The sequence below is a fragment of the Castor canadensis genome, chromosome 8, assembly GCF_047511655.1.
Source record: "Castor canadensis chromosome 8, mCasCan1.hap1v2, whole genome shotgun sequence".
Taxonomy (NCBI): Eukaryota; Metazoa; Chordata; class Mammalia; order Rodentia; family Castoridae; genus Castor; species Castor canadensis.
Window position 1 is genome coordinate 5,444,401 of NC_133393.1, and position 15,104 is coordinate 5,459,504.

Here is a 15,104-nt window from a genome sequence, read left to right on the forward strand (position 1 = left end):
GCCTTGAAGCAGTAACTCATACAGTGGAAATCAGATAACCTGGGACCCTCCCAGAAGCGGGGTTAAATCTCACCTCACCTAAGTGGCTGCTGTGCTTTTATAGGGAGGGCCTGCGTGAACAACAGGAAGTCAGCTATGGTGTCTTCTGTGAGGATGTCCAGGGTGTTAGTACTAGCAGGTGATTGGATTAAACTAAATTGAATGGAGTTGACGCTTGAATTTAGCCTTCCATTTTATTCAGGGTCCTAGTGGACAGGCAGTGATAGGAGGATGTCCATTCTAGGCCAGCAAGAGTTTGGATAGTGAACAGTGTGGGAACATTGGGAAAGAAGCAAGTAGCCCACTTGGCTAAAGCTGGTAGAGGAGGCAGAGGTAAAAGGAAAGGTTAGATAGTCAAGGTATTGCTGTAAAATGGCTAAATTATTGAAGTGTTGTATGTCGGACCCTGCATAAGCCCCTCAGCCTCAATTTTTATTAATTGGTACTAGAGCATTTCAACTTTACAGGTGAAGAAATGAGTGCTCAGAGAAGTTTTAGATACTTGCCCAAGGCTGTAAACATCCAGCCCAGACGCTCTTGACTCTCTGGCCTGTTGTCTCGCCTAAGGTGTTTGGTAACAGGATACCATTAAGTGTTTGAACTACAAGGAGTGCATTGTGAGGCAAGAGTGTGTAGGATGGGGCTGGTGGCGTGATTCGAACAGTAGAGCACCTGACTAGCAAGTACAAAACCCTGAGTTCAAACTCCAGTACTGCCAAAAAAACAAGAGTGTGTAGGATGGATTGGTGAGGACATAGTTAGGAATGTGAACAGGAACCATAAGTCTGCTTGAAGAGCCCAGAGCAGTGATGAGGCCTGACTGTACCTATGAACACAGCCTGGAGAGAGCTAATTATAGAGACTGACACTGGGACAACAGGATAGGACCTGGGGACCAGTTGGATTCAAGGGCCAACAAGGGAAGGGCACCCAAAGACTAGGTGGTAGAAGAGAACAGAGTATTATAAAGAGAGGAGGAGGCTTTGTAGCCAGATGGAAATATCAGAATAGTTTGGATAGCTGTTCAGAAAAGGTGTTTCTTCCTCTTAAGACCAGAGTCGTCCTGTTTGTGGCCGGCCTTTGTCTTGGACACATTTTTGGTTGACCTTTGGTAAATACATTTTTCTCCCACATTTCATCCATTCTTAGAAGTTTTTTCACGTTTTAAACATCTGGGTAAAGATGCAGCTCTGACCACTGGTCTCTTTTTCTTTAAAAATGAGAGGTTAAGCCGGATGCCTATAATCCTCACTTACTCAGGAGGCAGAGATCAGGAGGATTGTGGTTCGAAGCCAGCCCAGGCAAATAGTTCCCTGAGACCCTATCTTGAAAAACCCTTCACAAAAAAGGGCTGGTTGAGTGGCTCAAAGTGTAGGCCCTGAGTTCAAGCCCTAGTACTGCAGGAAAAAAAAAAGAAGAAAGAAAGGCTAAAATTTTACATTTTCATTTTTGCCAAGAATTAAACCCTTTGTTTTTGTTTGGCCAGGGATAGAGAATGAAAGTTGAGCTCTTTTAGGTCTTGGAAAGGTAGATGTCACAGTTGGTGATGTGAATTGCAGTGGCAGAGGTAAACTGCTGATGGTTTTCACTTTTTTTTTTCAGTATGGGGATTTAAACTCTGGGCTTTGCACTGGCCAAGCAGGTGTTCCACTACTTGAGCACACCTTCAGCCCTTTTTGCTTTAGGTTGTTTTTCAGATAGAGTCTCATATTTTTGCCTGGGGCCAGCCTGGAGCATGGTCCTGCTATGCTTCCCTGTATGTACTACCACCAGCCTGGTTTTTACTCTTAAGAGGATAGACATAATTGCTGGAGTTCTTCTGGCCTAATGGAACAAATTTTTAAGGAAACTAACCTGACCTAACTTGAACCAATGCCAGCCCTGACTACAACCAATAAATGTTAGCATCACCCAACCTGTTGCTTCCCCGTGGGCTCCTCTAGCATGTTCCCTCCATGGGAGCCCGCTCACTTGACTTGTAGACATTTACTTTTAGCATCATGTGGCCCTGATTTTTAAAATACTCACACTTGATTAGTTTGGAAAGACTAAATTTCCACCCTTCCTCCTCCCTGCCAGTTCGGTCTGAAGGTTGCATTCAGGCAACGGTATGTCTCAGTATTCCTTATATTTTTAAGTTGGATTTTTGTACCTTTTGTTTGGTGTCTTCTTACTATCTTGGATTTAGGAAGTAGTTCATGTGTTTTTAGAGTTGATACTCACACTTTTCCTAATTGTGAGAACAACCATTTTCTTGAAAATACCTGCAGTTCACTATAATTCTTACAGTTCTACGATGCCAGTTCTCCCTTTCCCCGTCTACTAGCAATGCTGGTTATACGTTCTGACTTTATTAAGTTCCTCCTTTACCCCTTCTCTTTTTACCCATGACAACAGTTACATATCCCAATGAACCAGCCTCTCATAAGCCCAAACTAAACAGACTTAATTAAAGTCTTGCTGAAGAACTGGCCTCTCAGGTATGTATTTTATCTGAGTTTCTGAACCCCAGAGTACTGCTCCCCTTTTGTCTTGGCATAGCAAATGCTTTGACAAAGTGATTGTTACGAATTTCTCCCTCCCTAAAGAATAGTTCTCCGGATACCAAATTCAGTAATTACCCATTTGCTTGCCTGGGGATTGTCAGTGTGGTGTATTCCCCTGTGGTTACAGCTAGTTCAGTCTTGGCAGAAGAAACAAATGAATACCAACTGAAGTTGTTGACAACCCATCAGCTTTATCTATTAGTAGATGTGCACCTTTGTGAAAATGTGAGTTTGTTTCTGATGGAACCCATGAATAGTTGCCTGTTACGAATCGAAGTTACATTTAAAAGAGCATTCAAAGAGCTTCTTAGAGTATGGAAGGCTGCTGTAGGAAGTGGATTAAAGACAGTGCCTTTACAGCTAGGAGACACATACCTGTGTGGGGCTCCTTCTCTACCAGTTAGGGCTGGGTGGGCCGTGGCAGGTAACTCCCTCCATTCCCGAACCTCCAAGGTCTTGTCTAGAACTTGGAGGTGACAGTAACTGCCCCTACTTTGGAGTATTATATGTGAAAGTTAAGTGGTGTGCTGATTAGATTAACAGTTAGATAAAATGATCCCTCTGTACAGAATATTAACCGAAGCATTGTTTGTGATAGCAAAAGATTAGAAGAGTTAGTAAGGCAAATGTCCTTCAGAAGGAAAACTGTGCTACATCCTGGCAATAGACTTCTCTGCCAATTTTAGAAAGTATGATGTTGTTTTGTGGGTGCTGAATACAGCTACTTAGTACCACATACCAGGTACTTTTCTAAAGTATTCGACATAAACGAGTTCATTTGAGGCTTATAAAACTTCACGAAGTAAGATCCCAGTTTTACAGATGAGAAAGCAAAGGTACAGAAAGGTTGTGTCACTTGTCCAAAGCTCCACAGCTAGCTGGTGGCTACAGAGTCGGCCCATAGCCACCTTATTGTGCTGTAGCCTGTCAGACCTAAATAGTAATCCCCGTATGCAGCTCTGGTTCAGAACCCAGAGCGAGCAAGTTGAGCTCCTCCTCATTTTGTTCTGGTAGGTTGACAAGGTAGGCAACATAAGACTTTTACTGACAGTAACTAAACAGAGATTTACAATGTAGAAAGCTGATAGTGAATAGCATTACAGTCAACCCTCCAGAGGGAGCCTTTGGTTTCCTGCCATACTCCTCTTTTAAATACTCTGAACTGAGCCTGGTGCCGCTGGCTCACACTTGTAATCCTAGCTACTTGAGAGGCTGAGATCAGCCAGCCATAGCAAATAGTTCATGAGGCCCCCATCTCCAAAATAACCAGAGCAAAATGGACCAGAGGTGTGGCTCAAGAGATGGAGCACCTCCTTTGCAGGTGTGAAGCCCTGAGTTCAAACTCCAGTCCCACAAAAAAATGGGGAGGATATTCTGAACTGAATCCTCTTTTTGGGGTAATCAGAAGTACAGGGCTGGACTTGTAGAATGACTCAAGTGGTAGAGCACCTACCTCGCAAGTGTGAGGGCTCTGAGTTCAAACCCCAGTACCACCCAAAAAGAAAAAAAAAACACGGCTGGGGATGTAGCATGGGCGGGGCTATGGTTAATTCTCAGCAGGAAAAAACAGACAAACAGCTCCCTACACTTACTGGTATGAGAAATAAGTGTTCAAAAGTCCATTTCCTGATTGGCTGGTCTAGGGAATCCAGCATTGTTGTCCTTACCTGACCCCAGCCCCATCTGGTGCTCAAGATTGAGGCTTGAGAGGTGTGGGCAGGGAGGTCTTAAAGAGCACCCATATCCCCTAGGGAGCCTCTGACTCCAGATCCTCTGATTTCCTTTGGGTGAGATATAAGCCATGAGTATTTTGAAAGCAGCTACTGGGTCATTCTGACACAGGTCCAGTGTTCAGACTGCAGACATTTCTGCTCCCCTGCACCCCCATCTTCAGTTCTCTTGGGGTTCTTCGACGATTTCAGAGTTGAGTTTTCTGTCTGGGTGAGAGTCAAGTCTCTAGGTCTGTCTGACAAGATTGTAATGGTTAAAAGTCACATGACTCCTAAAATAGAAACATCACAAAAGTCACCTGATTGCTTATATATTAACATGGAAGCTGAGGAGGTAAGAAAACCAGTTGGCCTTAGCCACACTCTATGTAAGAGATAAAAACATGACCACTAGATTGTATTTGCTTTAAAAAAAATGCCATATTATAGCAAAGACTTTTAAAATCTTTTTTTAAACACATCTTAACTTCCTCATTCCCCTCCATCCTCAGTTATAAAATGAATGTGTTTAGATTGAGTTTTTAAAAACTGTATTTTTGTGTTACCTGCCTTATGTCACACTGGTTTGAATTAACATCTTTCCAAGACATTTTCTCTTGGGGAGGGGTTTGCATAGTTATATTAATTGTTTATTCACCCTCTTAATTTCAACTGAGGTTGTACTTCTGCCTCTGCACGTTTTTTACAAACTAGCTTGGAGAAGATGATCATTTATTTTGAATATTCAAGTATTCACATCAGTTATGAGACTGTAATCAGAAGAGAATTGCAAGTAGCTACCCATAGAAGAAAATATTGCTTAAAACCTCTTGAATATTTGCCTTCCAGATGCTTGCAATTGCAATTTGTTGGTTTAGAGGTTTAGAATCTGATTGAAGTGGAGACCAGCCCTTTAAGTCTAGTCTTGAAGGGGAACCCCAGAGGCATATGTACTTGTCTTCTTGTCCATTATCTGCCTGGGCCATTGATGGTCTGTACAAGGGTGCTTCATCCAAGAAGATAGTGAGTGACTTTGTGAAACCGATGGAAGCTTCTCCAGATCATCCCATAGAGACATCTCAGGACTTCCATGTCCCTAGGAAGATGCTAAAAATACCGTGGTGTTGTCACAGTCAGAGCAGCTCATTTTTTTGTTTTGTTTTGTTTTTGTTTTCTTTGCAAGGAATAGTTGGGTTCAGAATGGGCTTAGTGACCTCAAAGAAAGTTGAGTGTGACTATAGTTACAGTAAGATTGGTGCTTTTGTTTTTCATTTTCTTTTTTTTTTTTTTTTTTGGCAGTGCTGGAGATTGAACCCTGATTATGTTAGCACGTGTTCTTCCCCTGCCTAATGTTGTTGCCTTTTTCTTCCTTTTCTTTTTTTTTTTTTCTGGGGTGGGGGAGTACTGGGGTTTGAAGTTAGGGTCTCATGCTTGCTAGGCAAGTGCTCTACCACTTGAGCCACTCTACTAGCTCTGTTTTGTGTTGGGTAGTTTCAAGATAGGGTCTCTTGAACTATTTGCCCAGCCGGCCTCAAACCATGATTCTTCTGATTTCTGTATCCTGAGTAGCTGGGATTACAGGTGTGAGCCACCAGCACCCTTTTCTTTCTTTCTTTTTGTTTTAAGACTCTCTCAAAGAGGCAGGTCTGGAACTTGCTCCCTAGCCCAGGCTGGCCTCAAATTCTCCATCCTCCTGCCTCTACCTCCTGTATGTGTGTGCACATCACCACACGTGGCCCAGGTTTTTGCTTTTCATTGAGCCCTGGAGCAGAGTTCAAGCTGAAGTGTATCATTTTGTGATGGGCCTGGCATATTTTAAAGGCCTCTTAGAATTCAAGATTGGGGTAATACTTGCAGAATTCTGTCGGAAGACCAGCTCTCACTGGCTGATTTGCTTGTCATGGCTTCACAATTGCAGCCACTTGCTTGTTTGTTGCTAGTCCACCTCTTTCTTCTGAGCTCCAGACTATAATTTTTCATAAGCTAGGTTTAGCTGGGCACCCGACAAAATTCTCCTATGGGCTAACATGGTCAGGGGAATTACATCTATCAGTTTGCCCAAGCCATCAAGCCCATAGCAATGTTTTGGTCCTTTTCTCTCATCAGCTACTCCTTGTCAGTCAACAGGTACGGTCCATTCAGGCTTTCTGTCCCTGTCAGCTGCCCTGGCTTTCAGCACATCAGTTCTTCCTAGATGACTGCACTTTCTCCCTGGCTATACTCTGTTTCCCTTGTCTTCTCTTCCTTACTCTGTTGCCAAAGTTACTTTCTAACATGTTATAAAAGGTTCGTTTCATTTCACTTAAAAGTCTCATACTTTCCCTCTTCAGGGCCACAGTGGATCCAGCATCATATCTTGCCCTTTGCCTGCCCGCACCTTTCACTATGAACAAACAGGAATTGTGTTTCCCAAGTACGCCTTTCCTGCTGTCATGTCTCCCTCATGCATTCTGGGTTTGGATGGCGTCCACATCCATCTACACCATCTGTCTCCCCCATTCATCTCCCCCATCCATCCCCACCATCCAAAACAGAACAACACAAAAGCAAAACAGAATAGTAACAGAAAAAGCCTGTTCATCATGAGTCAAACCCTTGCACCTTGCTTTTGACTTTCTTGGTTGGATTAGGTGTTCTGACCCCTTGCTGGCTATATGGCCTTGGTTCTAACACCTAACCTCTATGTACCTCACAGAGATTATGTGTACCTCCTCATTCTTAAAGTGAGAATGCTCAGTGCCTTTTTTCTTGATATTTAAGAATCTGTCTGGTATAGTTATCTCTGTATTTTGGCCTGCTTACTGTCTGGCCAGTAATGTAGGTGTACAGCAGTTACTTGCATGAATATTTCTGTACATGTGTACCTTTCAAATGTTATCAATTCCATAATCTGCACTAAAGGCAGATTGGTAGTTTCAGAGGTTGGCTTAGATGTTTAGAATCTAAATGAAGTACAGCTAGGCATTGATAGCCTGTGACTCCTGAGAATCTAGAATGCTTCAAAATGAAGAGCTCACCTGTGGAGGGGACTCAGCAGACTGGCCTCTGTGCTTCCAGGCTGACAGAGTAGAATAGCATCTCTCAGATCATACAGATTGCTGGATATTTGTCCCACTTGCCCAGAAACAGAGGCAATTATTTTAAAGGCCTTGCTTATTTTTTTATTACTTTGCAAAGTTTAAAGGTAGAATATGCCAGCGATGGACAACTCTGGTGGTACCGTGTCCAAACAAGGAATAGAGTCAACTGCAGTGTCTAAGTATCCAAGAATGCCATTTTTAAAATAATAGTGGAAGGTGGATGTGGTGGGACACACCTGTAATCTCAGCAGAGGCAGGACGATACGAGAGTTCAAGGCCACTATAGGTAATATAGTGAGACCCTTCAAAAATAAATAAATATCGTAGAACTGGCAGTCTTTTTAAACCTCATATTGGTTGGCAGCAACATTGTACTCAGATTAAAGGAGATCTTACAGGTTAGACAGAGCCTGTCTTGTTTTAGTAGCCATATGCCATTAGTTCATTGATCAATCCATACAGAGCATTTCTGTGTCCTACCCTTGCCTAAGGAACGTGGTACCTACAATTGTATTGTATGACAATACTATTATAAGTTTTGCAAAAAGCTTATGATGTAATAGGAAAGGTGAGGTATGTACTTGAATCTGTAATTATTGGTACTGCAGATGAGACTGTGTACATTGTGGTTAGCTTTGGCTGTAAGTGATGAGATCCTAAAATAATAATGACTCCAAAAATGACATCTCCAAACAATGTAGCAGTGTGTGGTGGTAGAACTGTGTTAGATGGTCCAGGGCTGGTATGACTTTCCTTAGGCTCTTTCCAGCTCATGGTGTGTCAGCCTTAGTGTATCACCACCCATCATCCAGGCATCAGGATGAGAGAAGAGACAAAGAATACAGAAGCATGATTGGTGCCTTCTCTTAGGGGAAGTTCCCAGAAACTGCTCCTAGACAAGTCTGCTCATGTTTTACATTGACTAGGACTTAAATATATGACCATTCAAAGCTGTAAGAGGCTGAAAAATATCATCTTGATTCTTGGTGGCCACGTGCAGCTAAAAGACACAGACCTGATCAAGTAGGCCCCCTGGCCACACCAAGGAGGCTAGGCCTTTTCCTAAGAGCCTTTAACTGGTTTAGCAGGTGAGTAACCTAGAATGATGCTTTTGTGGGGCAGGAGCAACATAGACTGAAGGCAGGAAAGATCCATGGGGGAGGAAATGCCTGACTCCAGTTGAAACATAGTGGTAGCAATGAGATAGTGACTTTGGGGGTTGTGGAAAGTAGATACAACTCTTATAAATCTGACAGGGCTTAAGAACTAGAAGAGAATCTAGAAATAGTTGGTCTGCCCTTTCACTTTACCCATGATGAAACCGAGGTTGAGAGACTAAGTGGCTTGCCAGGGTTGTCTAGCAGCAGAAGGGGAGGAATGTAGCCTATTTCAGGATAGGGTTCCTGGGAAAGCTTCGGGCAGATCACAGAAATAAGGAAGTCAGAGGAAAAGATGGCTGTGAGGAAAGGAAAACCAATGGACTACTTTTCGTTTTGTTGACTGTGAGGTTCAGAAGTACCAGATGCGGATGGAGAGAGAGCACATGAAAACTGGCCTTGGAGACTAGGATTGGAAATGTAGGATGTGGTGGCACTGGTCGTATTTATACCCTTTCTTTAAATTTCTCCAGGTAAGGGACTCGGTTACCCTTTGAAACATCTAACTCTACATAGTATCACCTACTCTACAGATTTAGAAGGAAGAATTCAAGCTTGGTTTCCTCTGGTGTACTCTGAACATGGTACACTTCTGATACGGGGTGTATGGGGGTTTCCCCACACACTAAGCAAACAATCACTTCTGCACCATACACAAGCTGGTGCAGACATTAGCTGGTGCTAATTCAATTCCGTTTGATTCTGACACTGTATCAGGAGGTAGCATCAGCTCCCACATCTTAAGGGGTCAGTCCCACAAAAACATCCTCCACTTCAGACACCAGTGGCAAGACGAAGCTTCTAGAACTTCTGACCTACAGGCTACAAATTAGAGTTTCCATGACCTCTCTTTGGGTTTCATTAAGTTGCTAGAGCTGGTCACAGAACTTGGGGAAGCACCACATTCACAGGCTTGTTATAAAGGATATTGTAAATGGTACACATGAATAGCCAGATGAGGAAAGAGATACAGAGGGTAGGTGTGGAAGGTCCCCAGCACAGGAGCTCTGTCCTGCAGAGTTGGGGTGGGACACCCTCCCAGCATGTGCGCAAGCTCTTGTTCACCTTCCTGCAAGCCTGAGTGTGTTCAGTTGTTCAGAAGCTCTTAGACCCTGTGCTTTTGGGTTTCTGTGGAGGCCTCATCACACAGGCATGACTGAAGCATGGACAAGCGTGGGGAAATACGATTGGACAAAGGATTGAGCTATGCTAACAGACCGAGTGGGGAAACCCAGCAAGGCTTGTCTGTTCTGGTTCTTCTTGGCCTCTCTGTGCAGCATTCCTTCTTCCAGGGATAGGACAGGACTCCTTCTGTAGTGAGGGTGTTAAATCTTCTATCAGACAGGGCAGGTCCAAGAATTTCTTTATGACTAGCTCCAAGACAGGAAGAGGAGTATTTTTAGTTTCACTGACCCTTCTTGGGGAAGAGAAATTCTACTTTCTGTGGCTTACACTCCAGCAGAAGGAAAAGCAGATGAAAGGAGGTCAGGAATAGGTCAGAGGGAGAGACTTCCTGAGGCCTGACACTATCACAGTAGACTGTCTTTCACCTTTGGGACTGTGAAGTTTATTGTTATTCTAGTGATTTAGAAAACAAAAGCACAAAGTCATGTGTTGCATAATAATACATTTGAGAAATGCATGGTTAATTGAATTTTATGGATGGGCAAACATCAGAGAGGTATAGTTATACAAACCTACATGGTGTAGGTCAGTCACTCAGTGTCACCTCTGTGCAATCAAGAGACATGGATAGCATGACATTTATGGGGCTGCTGTCAGCATACCACGCACATTGTTTCACAGCAAACTTTTTAAAAAAATAAGTATGAAGAGTATGCTCTAATAAAATAATGATAAGATACTTAAAGCAGCAACATAGTCACAACCATGCTGTGCTTTTGTAAGACTGACAGTACGTTTATTTACACCGGCATTGCCACAAACACAGTAACGTGGCTCGAGGGCTTCATGACAGCTAGTGTCACTCGGCGACAGGAAGTTTCCAGCTCGGTGTGGACATCAGCTCCATTAAGTGGAAGGACCTCATAGGGGCCATCAGTGACACAGTGTCAGGCTGTAGATCATGGGACCACACTTGTCTTTTTCCCTAATTTTTAAGCTAAATTATTATTTTGCTGCAAAATTGTATACCCCTAAAATTTCTTAAATAAGAAAATTTCCTTAAAACTTCTTTAATAAGAATGCAGTAAGTTAATACTACTTAATTAATAAGTTAAAGTGAAGTAGCAAAAAATGACAGTTTCCTGGCCCCCTGTGCTCCAGGTCTTTCCCCTCTGCCACTCTGGCTCTTCTTGGTTCCTATGTCATGTAGGAGTAGCTCCAGGTCACAGACTCTGCCCCTCTGGCTCCAGTGCTTAATCAGATCTTAAATTATTGACTGGGGAGGGTAGAAACCCAATCAGAACTTGGTCTTGTGCTGGAAAGGGACCAAGGTGCATGATACACACTTTGACGTCTGTTTTCAAAGTCTTGGTTTCTCAGTTCCTTTGTTCTTAATTAAATTGGCTATAGTGATTAAAATTAGTCTATTTCCTGAGAAATGAGAGAATTAAGTATTTTACAGCAAGCATGTAGAATGTTTGACATTAGAGATTTTTCTCTGGTACCTCATTGCCTTTCTGTCTGTTGTTGTTCTGTCTCTCCTTACCTAGTAGGATCTGCACCATGGAATTTGAGCGTACAGGTGAGAAAAAAGCTATTTCAGTGCAGCTCATACTGAATGCAATGGAGAATTTTAAATCCTATAAAGACGTGAACTGTGACTAATAATGACTTCCATAAGCCACACATGGAAACCACTTTCATTACAATTATCTTTATTTCTATTTCATTCTCCAGAAAGATAAATAAGTTACAAACAAGAAGTTCTTTTCATTCTAAGTTGACCTCCAAACTGTTCTTTCTTCCCTTTGCCATTTGATTTGATTAAAACAAGATTTATGTTGCTAAATTGTGGGTTGTCGTTTACATTAATCGCTATAAGGCAAAGGCCCCAGGCATCCTGAAGCATAAGCCAGTGCAGGGTGACCAGGTATGAGGGAGGGTGACACGGGAGGAATGAGACTGGCAGTCGTGCTCTTCAGTGCACCGGAGACACGCAAGATCATTTCCCCTAATGAGGCAGTGCACCTGGCTTACAGGCATTCTCTTTAATGTTTTCCGAACAAGGCAGCAGACAGAAGGCATCTTGTGGGGGGAATCCTGCAAATGTATGTCTGTTCTGTGGCTGTGGCCTAGTGATGAATGCTCTGAGCTCTAGTTCCAAAGCATTGAGTCTATTCGTGAGGGAGGAGGGGATGTGTCACATGCCTTTAGAGCAGGTAAGGATGCAGCTCTGTCATCCACACTGCTCTTTTCCAAAGAGTCCTTTTCCAAGTCACGAGAGGCAGGCTGAGAGAGGTCAAATGTCTCTTTGGAGGTGGGAATATCATCACCCCCACACCCTTCTGCCCTCTTCCCTCCTTCCCTCTTCTCCTGCCTCTCCCCTTCTCTTTTTCATGCGTTCCTGTGTATGAATAAAAACCCTCCAGCACTTATGCATGGTTGAAATTGAATTCATTCTATTTGCAGCACTTGCTAATGTGACTTAGCTATGGGAAACTTGCCGTGAGTATCCTCATTTGAAACAGGAGTTAGTGACATGCTTTGCTCAAAGAAACTCAGTATATATGCCCACAAAGTATTGAGAAAATGAAACTCCTTTATGATTGGCCATGTTGAAATTTCTCTTAATCCCATATACATATAATTAGTAGGGAACTGGTGAGAATGAAATTTTCTCACAAGAACTTTTAATTATAATGTATGTATTATAAGTTTTCAGTATTGCTAGCTCATTTTCAAAATGACTGTTAAGAAACTTCAAATATTTGAATGTTCAGTTTTTGAGTTTGTATACTTCAAGTTTAACTCCTGAAGTTACATGTAAAAACTTCTCTTTTTGAGGTTATCTGGGATATTTTAAGTTTAGAAAGGGGAGCATTATACACAGTTCTTAATATAGCAGCTGTTAACCTTTCTGGTCTCATGACTTCGATTTTTAAAAGTTACCTAGCGCCTCAGAGAACTTTCGTTTATGTGGGTCGTATCTATTCCCTGCTGAGAATTAATTTTAAATTATTTTGAATAAAAATTTTAAATAATTACTAATACATTTGAAAATGGTAATTACACGATACATAAACAACCTATTTGTGAAAGGTATACTTCAGAAAACAAAACAAAAAAAGTTAGTGAAGGAAAAGACAGTGCCTGGCATTTTTGCGAGTCTCTTGTGTCTGGTTTAATGAAAGATACCTGGATCCCCTTCCTTGCCTCTACATTCATTCTGTCGAGACATCACGCAGCCTCTGGCTGGGATACCTTAGGGTGGGCTTTTCCACCACGTGAGGACACAGCTAGAAGGCCCTGTTTAAGAAGGCCCTTATTAGACATGGGATATCTCTATAAGGAAAGCAGGTCCTGCTGCTTTTGGTCTTTTTATCAAATGAGTTTGTCTTTGGGGTCCCTTACTTGGGTCAGATAATTTTTAAAAGAAAATTTGTGCCTCTTAACACTGGTTGCTTTGGGTAGGTGCTATATTAAAAACTGTAGTGGACAGTTTTTAAATGAATATCAAAGCAGGAAGGAGTAAGATTAAGGCAATGTAGCATCCATAGCTTTTTGCACGCTTTTTCTTGAACTCATCCCTTTCACTTTCACATTTTTGCTTAGTGATATTTGGGCCTTTGGGTTGGTTCTCTTTTGGAATCGTTTTAAAAACAGCTAATTTCTTTTTTTGTCTCATGCTTGTTTTTTGTTCAGTACCCTTGACCTTTTCTTTTACTGTTGCTGTTGGACAGTGCCTTTGTTTTAATAAAAACACTGCCTCATGCTCCTCATCTCCATCTTGTCTTATTATGTAGCTGCTTACCCATAATTCCGTGTATCGCGCAAAGGTTCCTCTGGCCTTGAATGCCGTGTGCAGCGCTCAGCCTCTCCTTCACTCGCTTCCAAGAAGCCTTTCAATGGCCTGAGCCTCTAGCTCCTCTAGCTCTAAATAAGAGATTCCCCATGTGCTTTACCTGTGTGGTACTTACTGAGCACTTGGAAAGTACCTGGTTTTATTCCATTTTAATAAATTTAAATAGCCGCATGTGGCCCTTGTCTGTCATATTGCACAGTGTGGTGCCAAGGGCCTATGGCAGGTTCTTTAAAAATGTTTAATTGCTGCATAATAATTGTGCATATTCATGGATACAGTGTGATAAGTCAGTACATTGCAGACACTGTGTAATGGCCACATCCAGTAATTAGCATTGTGTGTTGTGACCATTTCAACTCTTCTCGCCTTTGAAATGTCTAGTAAACTGTTGTAAGCTATAGTCACCCTACCGTGCTACAGAACACTAGAAGCTATTCTTAATCACATTATACCTATTTTCTAACCCATCTCTCCCCAGTACTCTTTTTATTTCCCAGCTTGTAATAATTGGTCAGCTTTTTTTTTTTTTTTTTTTAGCTGAAATAAGAGTGAAAGCATGAGTATTTGTCTTTCTGTGCCTGGACTATTTCATTTAATGCCTTCCAGTTTCATCCATCTTGCTGCAATTTGTAGGATTTCATTCCTTGTTCGTGGCTGAATAATATTCTATTGTATACATGTACTTTTTTTTAATACTTTTATCTATCAGTTGATCAGTTCATTCCCTGCCTTTTCTATAGTGAATAGTGCTGCAATACACATGTGTGTTCAAGTATCCCTTTAACATACGATGTCTTGTAAAACAAAAAAAGTTTTTTTTGGTGGTGGTGGTACTGGAGATGAAATCCCAGGACCTCAGACATGCTAAGTCCAGGTCCTCCAAGTCTGAGCTACACCCTCAGCTCCCTGTGACAGACTGATTTCATTTCCTTTGGCTATGTCCCCAGTAGTAAGGTGCTGGATCACACAGTAGTTCTGTTTCTGGTTTCCTGAGGAACCATACTGTTTCTGTTGGTGGCTTACTAACGTACATCCCTACAACAGTGTCAGAGCTCCCTTCTCCCGTCCTCACCAGCATTTACTGGCTATCTCTTTAGTGGCAGCCCTACTGATGGGGTGAGATCATGTTTCAGTTGCCCGGTCACTCCTATGTTGACCACATTTTCATGTGCTTTTTCGCCATGAAAAATGTCTGCTTGGATCATTTGCCCAGTTTTAAAAACTGACTTTTTAAAGTTCCTTATATTCTGGACATTCCCTTGTCCGATGAATACTTTGCATTTGGCTGGTTGTCCATGACAACCTCTTTTTAATGGCTCGTTCCTGTCTCGTTCCTGACCCTACAGTTTCTTGCAGGATCGTCCTCATCCCTTCATTTTAACACTAGTGTGTGTGTGTATGTGTGTGTGTATTTTACTAATTTTAGATGTATCATAGCTGGAAATAGAACTAGGGAAATTTAGGAGGTGAAAAGGCAGAGCCTTTTTATGAACTCTCGAGATCATTCTTGAGGTTTGGGGAGGAAAGTGGTCAGGGAGCAATTTGTCGGTTGACTAGAGACAACCCAGCTTGTGGAGAGAGGCAGT

The 15,104-nt window shown here is 42.2% G+C and overlaps 1 protein-coding gene across 8 annotated transcripts in view; it reads left to right on the forward strand.

Annotated features, from left to right (window-relative positions):
* Elovl5 (ELOVL fatty acid elongase 5) overlaps nucleotides 1–15,104 on the forward strand; it is an 80,310-nt gene that overhangs the window by 11,103 nt on the left and 54,103 nt on the right. The gene's annotated exons all lie outside the window — the stretch shown is intronic.